The 10073-nt window shown below is 39.0% G+C and overlaps 1 protein-coding gene across 1 annotated transcript in view; it reads right to left on the reverse strand.

The window, feature by feature from the left end:
• The window catches only part of tbl1x (transducin beta like 1 X-linked), a 37667-nt gene extending 27594 nt beyond the window's left edge, over positions 1-10073 (reverse strand). The window contains exon 1 of the mRNA XM_079881855.1: positions 9735-10073. The gene's annotated coding sequence lies outside the window, so the exon portion shown is untranslated. The remainder of the gene's footprint in view (positions 1-9734) is intronic.

Raw genomic sequence — 10073 nt, forward strand, 5'->3', positions numbered from 1 at the left:
TTAATTAGAGTTAATATTTCTCGCTGACTGACGAGTTTATGGTCACTGGATATGTTTTTTCTGAGGTAAATGTGACGTTACGTGACATTGTTTTACTGACGTCTTTCCACAGGTGAAACACTGATTGAGCGACTCCATGTGACATGATACGGACTTCCATAAGTTGTGCTCTGTCTTTTAACACACTTTCAGAAGCTCCTTCATGTTTATCTCGCGCTGTAACTGGTGTTATTAAGGCGGAGGAGAAGATCATGTGCTCCTCTAGAGCTGAGCCAGAGCGATCTCACGCCACAGCGACAAAACGGCATTTATGTTTATGAATTGCGTAAGAAAATGGACGTAATTTGAAATCTGAGACTTTGTTTCATATCAATAGTAACAAAGCACAAAGATTATTGTGATGTATTGGATGGGATGCGCAACATGTTACATTCATTCATAGACTGAAAACAGGAGGACTAATCGACTCTTGGGATTTAAGAATCGACATCGGTTCGTAAAAATGAGAATCGATTAAAATCGAGAAATCAACATTTTTTTACCCAACTCTAGTGGAAACCGTCATACGTTTTATTTTTCATGGATTCTTTGATGAATAGAAAGTTCAAAAGTTCTGCATTTATTTGAAATAGAATCTTTTGTAACATTATAAATGTCTTTACTGTCACTTTTGATAAATTTAATGCGTCCTTGATGAATAAAAGTATTAATTTCTTTAACTTCTTTCCAAAAAAACTAAAAATTCTTACTGACCCCAAACTTTTGAACGGTCGTGTTTAATGTTACAAAAGCTTTATATTTCAGATAAATGCTGTTCTTTTGAACTTTCTATTCATCAAAGAATCCTGAGAAATAAAATGTATGACGGTTTCCACAGAAATCTGTTTTCAACACTGATAATAATCATAAATGTTTCTTGATCATCAGATCATCATATTAGAGTGATTTCTGAAGGATCATGTGACACTGAAGACTGGAGTAATGATGCTGAACATTCAGCTTTGATCACAGGAATAAATTACACTTTACTATATATTCACATAGACAACAGATGATTTACATTATAATAATATTTTTACTGTATTTATGATCAGAGCCTGTTTGCACACGTTTTGTTTTGGCTGATCTTGTGATTTCGGGTGATTTGTCATCATCACACACACACACACACACACACACACACACACACACACACACACACACACGCTGTTCTGCTTCCACCTCAATATAAGCCAAAATTAAAAACTGAGAAAGTGCAGACTAGCACTACCCGGGAGTGGGACTGATCCGATTGAGCTCGATCCCAATGAAATCTCGATGGGATTGAGAGCAGTGGTTTATTCCTTTTCTAATCCGATCGAGAGAACATGCAAACACTTGATCGGACAGAAAACCGAAACTGAAAGCACTGCACCTGAACGATGATGTTAACTAGCGTAATGACCAGGGTTCTAAATTAACTTTTTTGATCACCAGCCAATGTGTGATATCAATCAGAATATCCACTAGCCAAATTTTTTTTTTTTTTTTTTTTTTTAGTAGGCTACATTGTGGCAAATGCCATTTGGCATTTTCTTTTCTTAGTTTCTCTGTCGATACCCTCCTCATCCCCTGCCTCGTTCCTCTTCTCGCCCCCTGAAGTCTGTCCCAAGTACCACTGCCGCATTTCGTTTAATACTTTACTAGCCAACTCCGTTTGTCTTATTTCTTGTGTTTTCTGTGTCCATTCGTTTCCATGGTTTCTCGCAAACTTTAGGCTAAAGAAAACTCAGAAAAAAGTTTCTGTAATTAACAGAAGAAAGACAATATAAGTTGCACTGTAGTTTCCACAAGTGTAATGGCTGCCGACATTAACAGACGATTTTGCAAAAAATAAAAAAAATAAAATAATAAATGTTCCGTCTCGCCTCCGCGTTCGGCGATAGGTTTCATTCTCTCGCAGCTAGTAACTTCACGAGCGTGTCTTTTCCGCGCCGTTCTCTTCCGTGTGTGTGTGTGTGTGTCGGCGCGCTGCGCTCTCTGCTCAATGTTCTGCACTGTCGTTAACGGCCCAAATGCTCGAATCATGTACCGATCGGCGATCACGCACTTGAAAAGCGTGAAATTTAGAGGTGGATAAACGCAATTTAGAGGTGGATAAACACACTTAGGAGGTGGGTAAACGCTATTTCCGAATTTTGGGAGGTGCGTAAACGGCGTTTACGTGCGTTTAGCCTCCACTACATCCCTGCATGTAATGCCTCATGCATCACCGGCCAAACTGGCTAGTAAGTTTTTATTAACACCCGCCAAAATGAATTTTAACCCGCATTTGGCGGGTTGGCGGGTGTTAATTTAGAACCCTGGTAATGACGTATGAGGCGCTGAACGAGCTGTTCTTCCTGTTGAATAAAGTGTCCCATCATCCTAAACTTCCCATTTCACTGCGTCTGTGAAGTCTGTGAACGGCCCACCAGTCCTTGTTTTGGATTCTCATTTTTACTGCGTGATAAATGTAAGCGGCAAAACGGTTAATATGCTCATCGTCTCCAAATCATGACCAGAGATGGATTAATATTACGTCTGCTGTTTAAAGAACCAATATAGGAGAATAGTCACACATACAGCTCTGTGTATTTCTGCAGCGCATGTCAAAACATCTATTCCGATTTGAAACTTGTGACATATAAACGCGCACATCAGCCCGATTACTGTATTTATCGCTCATGTAAACACCGTGTGCGGATTCATCAATCATATTGATTTCATTCCGATTGAACCAAAAGGTGTCCATGTAAAGGTAGCGACTGTTTTAATCTTTTTTAAATGAAGATAGATATGGTTTTAACCTTTTACAGAAAGAATTGAAGCACAAAATGAAGGAGGCCAAACAGCAATATAAACGTACGGTCGAGGAAAGGTTTGGGAAGTGCAGGGATGTCCTGGCGAACACTGTGATGGGAAGAAAACAGGAGCAGCACGATATCCAGTGCCTGATCCCGCTCTGAATCAGGTTTATGCTGGTTTTAATAACAGCTGTTCAGACGAGCACTGGGACTCCTGCAGAGCATCCGGACTTCCCCCATTATTACTGAGGAACAGATTGTGGAAAAGGCTTTAATGAAAGTCAAACCTCAAAAGACGTCGGGGCCGGAGGGAATAAAGGGCAAGGCACTGGGAATGAGCATCTCAGCTGAAGGCTTTAATGTTGTACCTGGAAGGAGAGAACCATCATCCCATTCCCAAACAGGCTCATGCTCCGGTGCTGGAGGACTACAGACCAGTGGCTTTAGCATCTGTGCTCTGCCAGCGTGTGGAGAGACTCTCTGTCAGCAACTCTCCCAGGCAATGGCTCTATTCATGAAACACGAGCAGAACGAATGTGTGTGTAAATCGTGTGTAAAGTGGTTCTGGCGTAAATTTTCGGATTTATTAAAATGTTCGTATTTTCCAAATGTGAGTTGGTAGGAAAGAAATGTACACCTGCTCCCAGCCACGCATAAATAGTGCGTTTAACATCCGAACGTTTTGCTCATTAATAAGGCTGCATTTTAATTCACCTTAATCGGGTACATATTTACACAGCATTTTGAAAAAATATTATATATAGTAATTACATACGGTTTTTCTTTTTACTTTTATTATGAGAGCCAGTAATAGCATCTGCAAACAGAACACTTTAATCAAATAATGAATTGCTTTCAATAGGGCTGGGACTCTTTTCACTTCTGGGAGTGTTCGATTAACAGATTAAACTCCATTAAAGGGGGGGTGAAATGCTATTTCATGCATACTGAGTTTTTCCTTTTTTTAGGACATGATACGCCACTATATACGCTTGAAAATAAAATGTGGCGTTTTGAATGAACTTCTGATAATAAAACTTAAATTTCTGCATCTGAGAAATTTCTCTTCTTCATTCGCTTTTGAGAAGACATGTTGAAATCCTTCGTTTGGTGTCATAATATGATGCCCATATATAGTTGTCAGTCGGATTTAATGGGTGGGATTTATGGTAATTGAGTGAGCGTGCACGCGCGTCCCATTTACGACTGACTGGAATTCATTAACACACACACACATTTCACTTTCACATCTGACGTTTACGAAGTATTTGTGAATCAGGAGAAGAGTTTTCGGGAATGTCTCTTTACGCGCAAATCACTCACATATTTACTCGTATATTTATGAATGTTTCATGAATGAGATCCAATGACTGGTAAACTTGGCCTTTGTAATCTTAAAGCAACACTATGGGACTTTTCCTCTTTGGTCGCCCTACAGGCTGGAAGCGGAATTGTCCATTACCGCTGTCGTAAATCATTTAGCCGACCGTTGCACACACACTCGCTGTTTATCCAGCACCGGCTTAGGAATGAACGATGTCCACAGACAAGGTAGAGTATGATGCATGATATATGAAAGTATGATGTATTGCGACATCAGAAACGAAGATAATGACTATTGTAACGCTTGCCGTAAAGCAAGTCAAATTTGTAGTTTTCTTATGTCTCATTAGAACTACAGAAACGCGGCCCGATCTGGCAAACTTACATAGTGTGGTTATCGCCGATAAAGGGCCGCAAAGCGAATGCAGAAGTGCCGTTCACCCTGTTACGACTTGATGAACCACTGAAACCATTTTGGAAACATTATTTTAAGGTAAAAAATGTTATAATAGTATTGCTTTAAAGTGTTGTTGTGTGGTTGTCTCTTGTCTAAATAGACAATTGTTTGCTTATAGACAAAGCTTTTTTTAATTTTGAATTTTTCTAATTGAATTATGTCACTTTTAAAGGGGTGGTTGATTATGATTTGACTTCTCTAACTTTAGCTAGTGTGTAATGGTGCTGTTTGAGCATAAACAACATCTGCAAAGTTACAACTTTTTAAGGACTACAACAAACGGCTGGTAGGGAATACACAAGCTTCTTCACGGGTTAGTGACATCACAAACCCTAAAATTTACATAAACCCCGCCCCCAGGAACGCGATTAATAGATTATCATGACAGAATATTCTAATCAATGACTAGAAGATAACTACACATCAGGGACGTGCAGTCAGGGTAGGCAGGGTAGGCAGTGCCTCACCAAAGGAAATTTTGACATTACATTTATTAATTCCAAGAACTTTATTAATTCACCACATTATTAATTGCATTTATTTTATTCCAAATATAAATTTTTGTAACAAAAATGTTCAGGAATACACACATAATATACTAATTTTGCCATTGATGCTCCTAAAACCATTGTTTCATGCAGGAAATTCAAAGCCATGGCCATTGAGGCAGAGGTTAGCAGTGCCTCTTTGGTCCATAGAACGTAGTTTACGCAGGTTTGCGCATGCGCAGTCAGTTCTCATGCTGTCTTGAATGATCAACATTGAGGCAGAGACCGAGCTTGCTTCATGTCACGTGACCCACTCGATGTCGGGCTTGGCAACCGACGTCACTGCGCAGTGCATTCTGGGACGTAAACAAGAGTGCGCCGCCATTTTGTGAGGCCACATCGGGCGAGATTTAAAACAATCACTTATACACGAAACAATGTTGAAAAGTCGATTAAAAGAACGAAATGTACTATACAGAGACAGACTTCTACCTGACGCAAGAAAACGGTACATGGAAAAGATGTCATTGATCGGAAATATGGATCCGTTTGAGGTGCCTGCAAGAGAATATACTCGAGACCCCGACGATTTACCTCCTCTGACATTTCCAGATATTTTTGTTTATTTAGTCTGTGGTGTGAGTGCTTATTCCGAGGCTCAGTTTCGTAATTATAAATCTATGGAAGCCCACGTTCAGTTCACAAATGGCTGGGTTCATGACTTGGAAGCCTACAAACCGCCGAGTTGTGAAAACACTGTTGTTCGTACAAAGGTGCGTATCATCTTGCTTAAGTTACCTAGTTGTGATTAGTAAAACTCCTGACTACTTACTATAGTGTTTTGTCCTCTGTAGAGGACATTATGTTTTAGCGATTTCTCTGAGACATTACATGTCCTGTACAGAGCACATTCAGGGCTTTTCAGAGATAAGTTACCAAATGATTGTATGTTTCACCATGACAACTGCGTGTCGGTGTGTGCGCGTAGCGCAGTTTGTAGGAGCGAATAAGCTGTTTTTGTACTTTAAAGCTGTACTGCTGACACAATGTTTTCTGACTGTAGCCTATTCAAATCCTGGTGCGCCGTCACCAGACCAATAGTTTGTGTGTGTGTGTGTGTGGCTGTCTGTGAGCGTTTGCGCATTTTGAAGGAGTGACTAGGCTGGTTGTCGGTTCGCTGACACCGCGCCGCCTCCCTCTCTTACTGTGTCCCGCACAAAACATTTGTTTGTTGTATAAGTCATAAGATAGATGTGTCCATTAATTTGATTATTAGATTTGATTGTGCATTAGCCTCACATATGACTGACTTTGCTATATGCAGGCAGCGATGTGATGATGCCTGATTGAACTTGGGTTGCTGAATGAATATATGAACATATATGCCACATTGATAGGTCACAGCCTACCCATGACAAGATTTCACCGCACGTTACTGCTACACATACATAAGCTACATAAACTCATCAACTAACCATTCAGAAATGTTGTATTCTACATGTTGTCACTTCTTTTCGAGTCTCTCCATCATCGTCTGACTCCGGTTTGAATATAAAAGGCTAAAAGTGTTTGAAATGTTCAGTGCATGTGTGTGTGTGTGTGTGTGTGTGTGTGTGTGTGAGGTAAAAGGACACGAGCTGTTGAAGCTCCGCCCCCTGTGCCGGGAGCAGCAGCTCATTTGCATTTAAAGGAACACACAAAACGGCACGTTTTTGCTCACCCACAAAAAGTGACAATTTTAACATGCTATATAAAAATATCTGTGGGGTATTTTGAGCTAAAACTTCACACACACACTCTGGGGACATCAGAGACTTATTTTACTTCTTGTGAAAAGGGCATTATACCTCCCCTTTAAACAACTGAACATGCCTTCAATGTGTCTTTTTCTTTAAAAAAAATCGTACTGACCCCAAACTTTTGTACTGTACCGTTCAGCCGTATTGTCTTTATGTTAAAGCAGTTTACATATTTAAATAAAAATTATAGTCAAATTCAAACTGATCTAATCTGCTCGTATCTGCATTCAACATCAATAAGCCACAATAGCCTAATCATAATGAATAATGTCTCTTTACAGTCTTAAATGAGCCTCTATCAAACAATCATTGTTGTACGCCCAGATATTATTCAGAAATCAGAAGAACATGTCGCCAAACTCATTAAAAACAGCCTTTGTTGTGCATCATTTACATCACACATATCATGAATATTCAGTATATCACGCAGCCATAAACATGCAAAGCATTTTGTCTGGTTTATTATAAGCATTGAAAGACCCATGAGGAGTGTTTACAGACACTAGTCAAAACTAGGCCGTTCTGGCATTTGGATTTGCTCAAATCCTGGAGAAAATCCCAAGACCACAACTCTCTCTCTCTCTCTCTCTCTCTCTCTTCAATCCTATTAACCATTAACTCAGTCAACCTGTAATGATTTACAACTCTAAAGCTATTTATAACAGCGAGAGCTGAAGCGTGGGAGTGGATGTGATCAACTTATGAAGATTAGGCGTGGGAATCGAACGCAACGTAATGAACATAATTCATAATGTTTATATTATAATGCCTTAAAACCATATCTTTAAAAACAACAGTGCCTTTCCCTCTGAGCATACTTCGTTTACATCCGACATAAAACATGTAGATTCGACTTTTCTACATGCATCCTCTGCAGAGAAAGCAATCCCATAATGCACTGCAATGAGAGGTGGACAAATACTGAGAAGCATCAAGTAAAAATGTTTACATTTTTATTATTGCATATTTCTGCCTGATTTGATTATGCGGTCAGCTTGCCTTTTAGTAAGATACATTTTCTCCCAATAATTCCACAAAAAGTTATATTTTGCAATTTGCATTAAAAAAAAAAACTAACTTTTTTTTTTTTTACAAAGTTCCCATTTTGTGGTCAATGAATTTTACACTAGAAAGTGCAATTTCAAACCAGTGACATATCTGAGATGAAATACATTTTTAAAATGTATCTTACACTAAATATAAATCTTTAAATTAAATAGTGTGATGTCTTTATATCGGCCATCAATAGTGGAATTGTTCATCAAAACATCTATATCGCTTGCACTATACATCTAATTAAACACTAGGGTACAGTACGAGTATAGTCATGTAATACACCAGTTTTTGTGTGTAATTTGTATGTTCAATATTTCATCGAGTTGCACGACGCGATTTTAGAGATCACAAGAGGTTCTGACAAAATATTCATTTCAGTAGTCTATTTAAATCAGGTTGAGTGAATGATTCAATGACTCACTCATAAAGACTTCACTTGTTTCATTACTGGATGAATCAGCGTTGTTGAACGAATATTTTAAATTAATGATTCAATGACTCACACATTCTTGTCGCCACCTACTGGTGTAACAATGTAATTAATTCAATCTTTATTTTTTTGAAGCATCAAGTTACTTTCAAAAGGTGATCGGTACCGTAGACATCAGTGATTATATCCGAACTATAAACGTTTATCCAGTGCTTCTGTGATAATCTGAATTATTTTAAGACAGAAATAATGTCTTAAAGCGGTTTCACATGACAACGGCTCTCAGATCTGAATGTTCGCTGATTTAGTCAAAGGTTTTAATAGACAGAGACGAATCTCTGTCGTTTAGGAATAAAATCACGTGGGGGTTTGAATCAAGATCACGATCTTTTAACGATTAATATATTTCAGGGTAATTTGATTATCGGTAAGAGATATTTTTCTCCAAAATCAGCAAATTCCATGTGGGCCTGTGGGGATGATGTGGGCAGTTCGGCAGGTTTGGGAAAAACAATAACCGAGCTTCTATCTTAACAGTGACAATTAGAGAGAGGGAAATCATATAATCACGTAAATTATTTTTGGAATCTTATTGCACGAGAATTATCACTCATTTCTAAAGAAACTGTCGGTAACGGAGCAGCTGACCTAATGTCTGGTGTTAAAAACTCAATAAAATTAAACTTTTAACTTCCGTACAAATATTTAGAAATGAGCTGTACTGTAGTACAGTAGGCCAACAGAATCTAATGCTGTCATGTGACTCAAGCATCTAAATCACTGATATCAACAAGTGGAGGAGGCTTTCAGCTGAACACTGATAAACTAATAAACTAACAACTTTAAATAATTTATATTGTAGAGTTAACAATACAGTTTAACCCTAGAAACCCTCCTGTATACTCATTAAAAATCACATAGAGGGTCAATAAACTATTCCATAAAAATATTATTTAATGTGTCTGGCTTTAATTTACTTTGCATTTGAGAACAAGACTCAAAAATGTGTCACGTGGTCATTGTTTTGAGCGTATTTGCTGCAGTAACTTACTATTTGAAGTACAACTATCTATTAGTAGCCTAAGTAGTGAAGATCGCCCCTCCCCCACCCGCTCATCCTGAAGCATGTGCCGCTTCCCTCAGCGTGTTTTAGGACAAAAACAACACGAAATGAGCTCTATTAAGTGTATATCACTTACTGAGGTGGTCGACCAACACAAAACATGGCGGAAATAAGACTTTAGATGCTTCAAATGTGAGTAAAGTTCAAACGTGGTGCGTGTCGAGCAGATATTTGAGTTTCCTCACAGAGATTTCCAATCCACACAGGAAAAGTTCAAACGCTAATATTCTTACCGCCAAGATTCAAGTTCCCGCTTCTCTTTCACTTCCACTAGGAAAATATCCTCCAACTTCAGTGTGCAAACTGCGACTTTACACCCATCTTCTCCAGCCAGATTTCCCCTCAGCGGTTTGCGATCGTTGTATTCCGTTAAAACATCGACGTGAGACGATAATCGAGGGTTCGTGTGCCAAAGTTCACGTTTAAATGTCGATCGTGTGTGTTTTTTAGACAAGTTTCCTGTGTGTTTCTCACAGAATGAGCGTCGGAAGAGAGACAGTTACGCACACACACACACTACAGCAGAGAGAGAGCGCGAGGCGGGCTGTGGTCACATACACACACTGCGCCCT

Source organism: Squalius cephalus (assembly GCF_949319135.1).
Source record: "Squalius cephalus genome assembly, chromosome: 9".
NCBI classification, from domain to species: Eukaryota; Metazoa; Chordata; class Actinopteri; order Cypriniformes; family Leuciscidae; genus Squalius; species Squalius cephalus.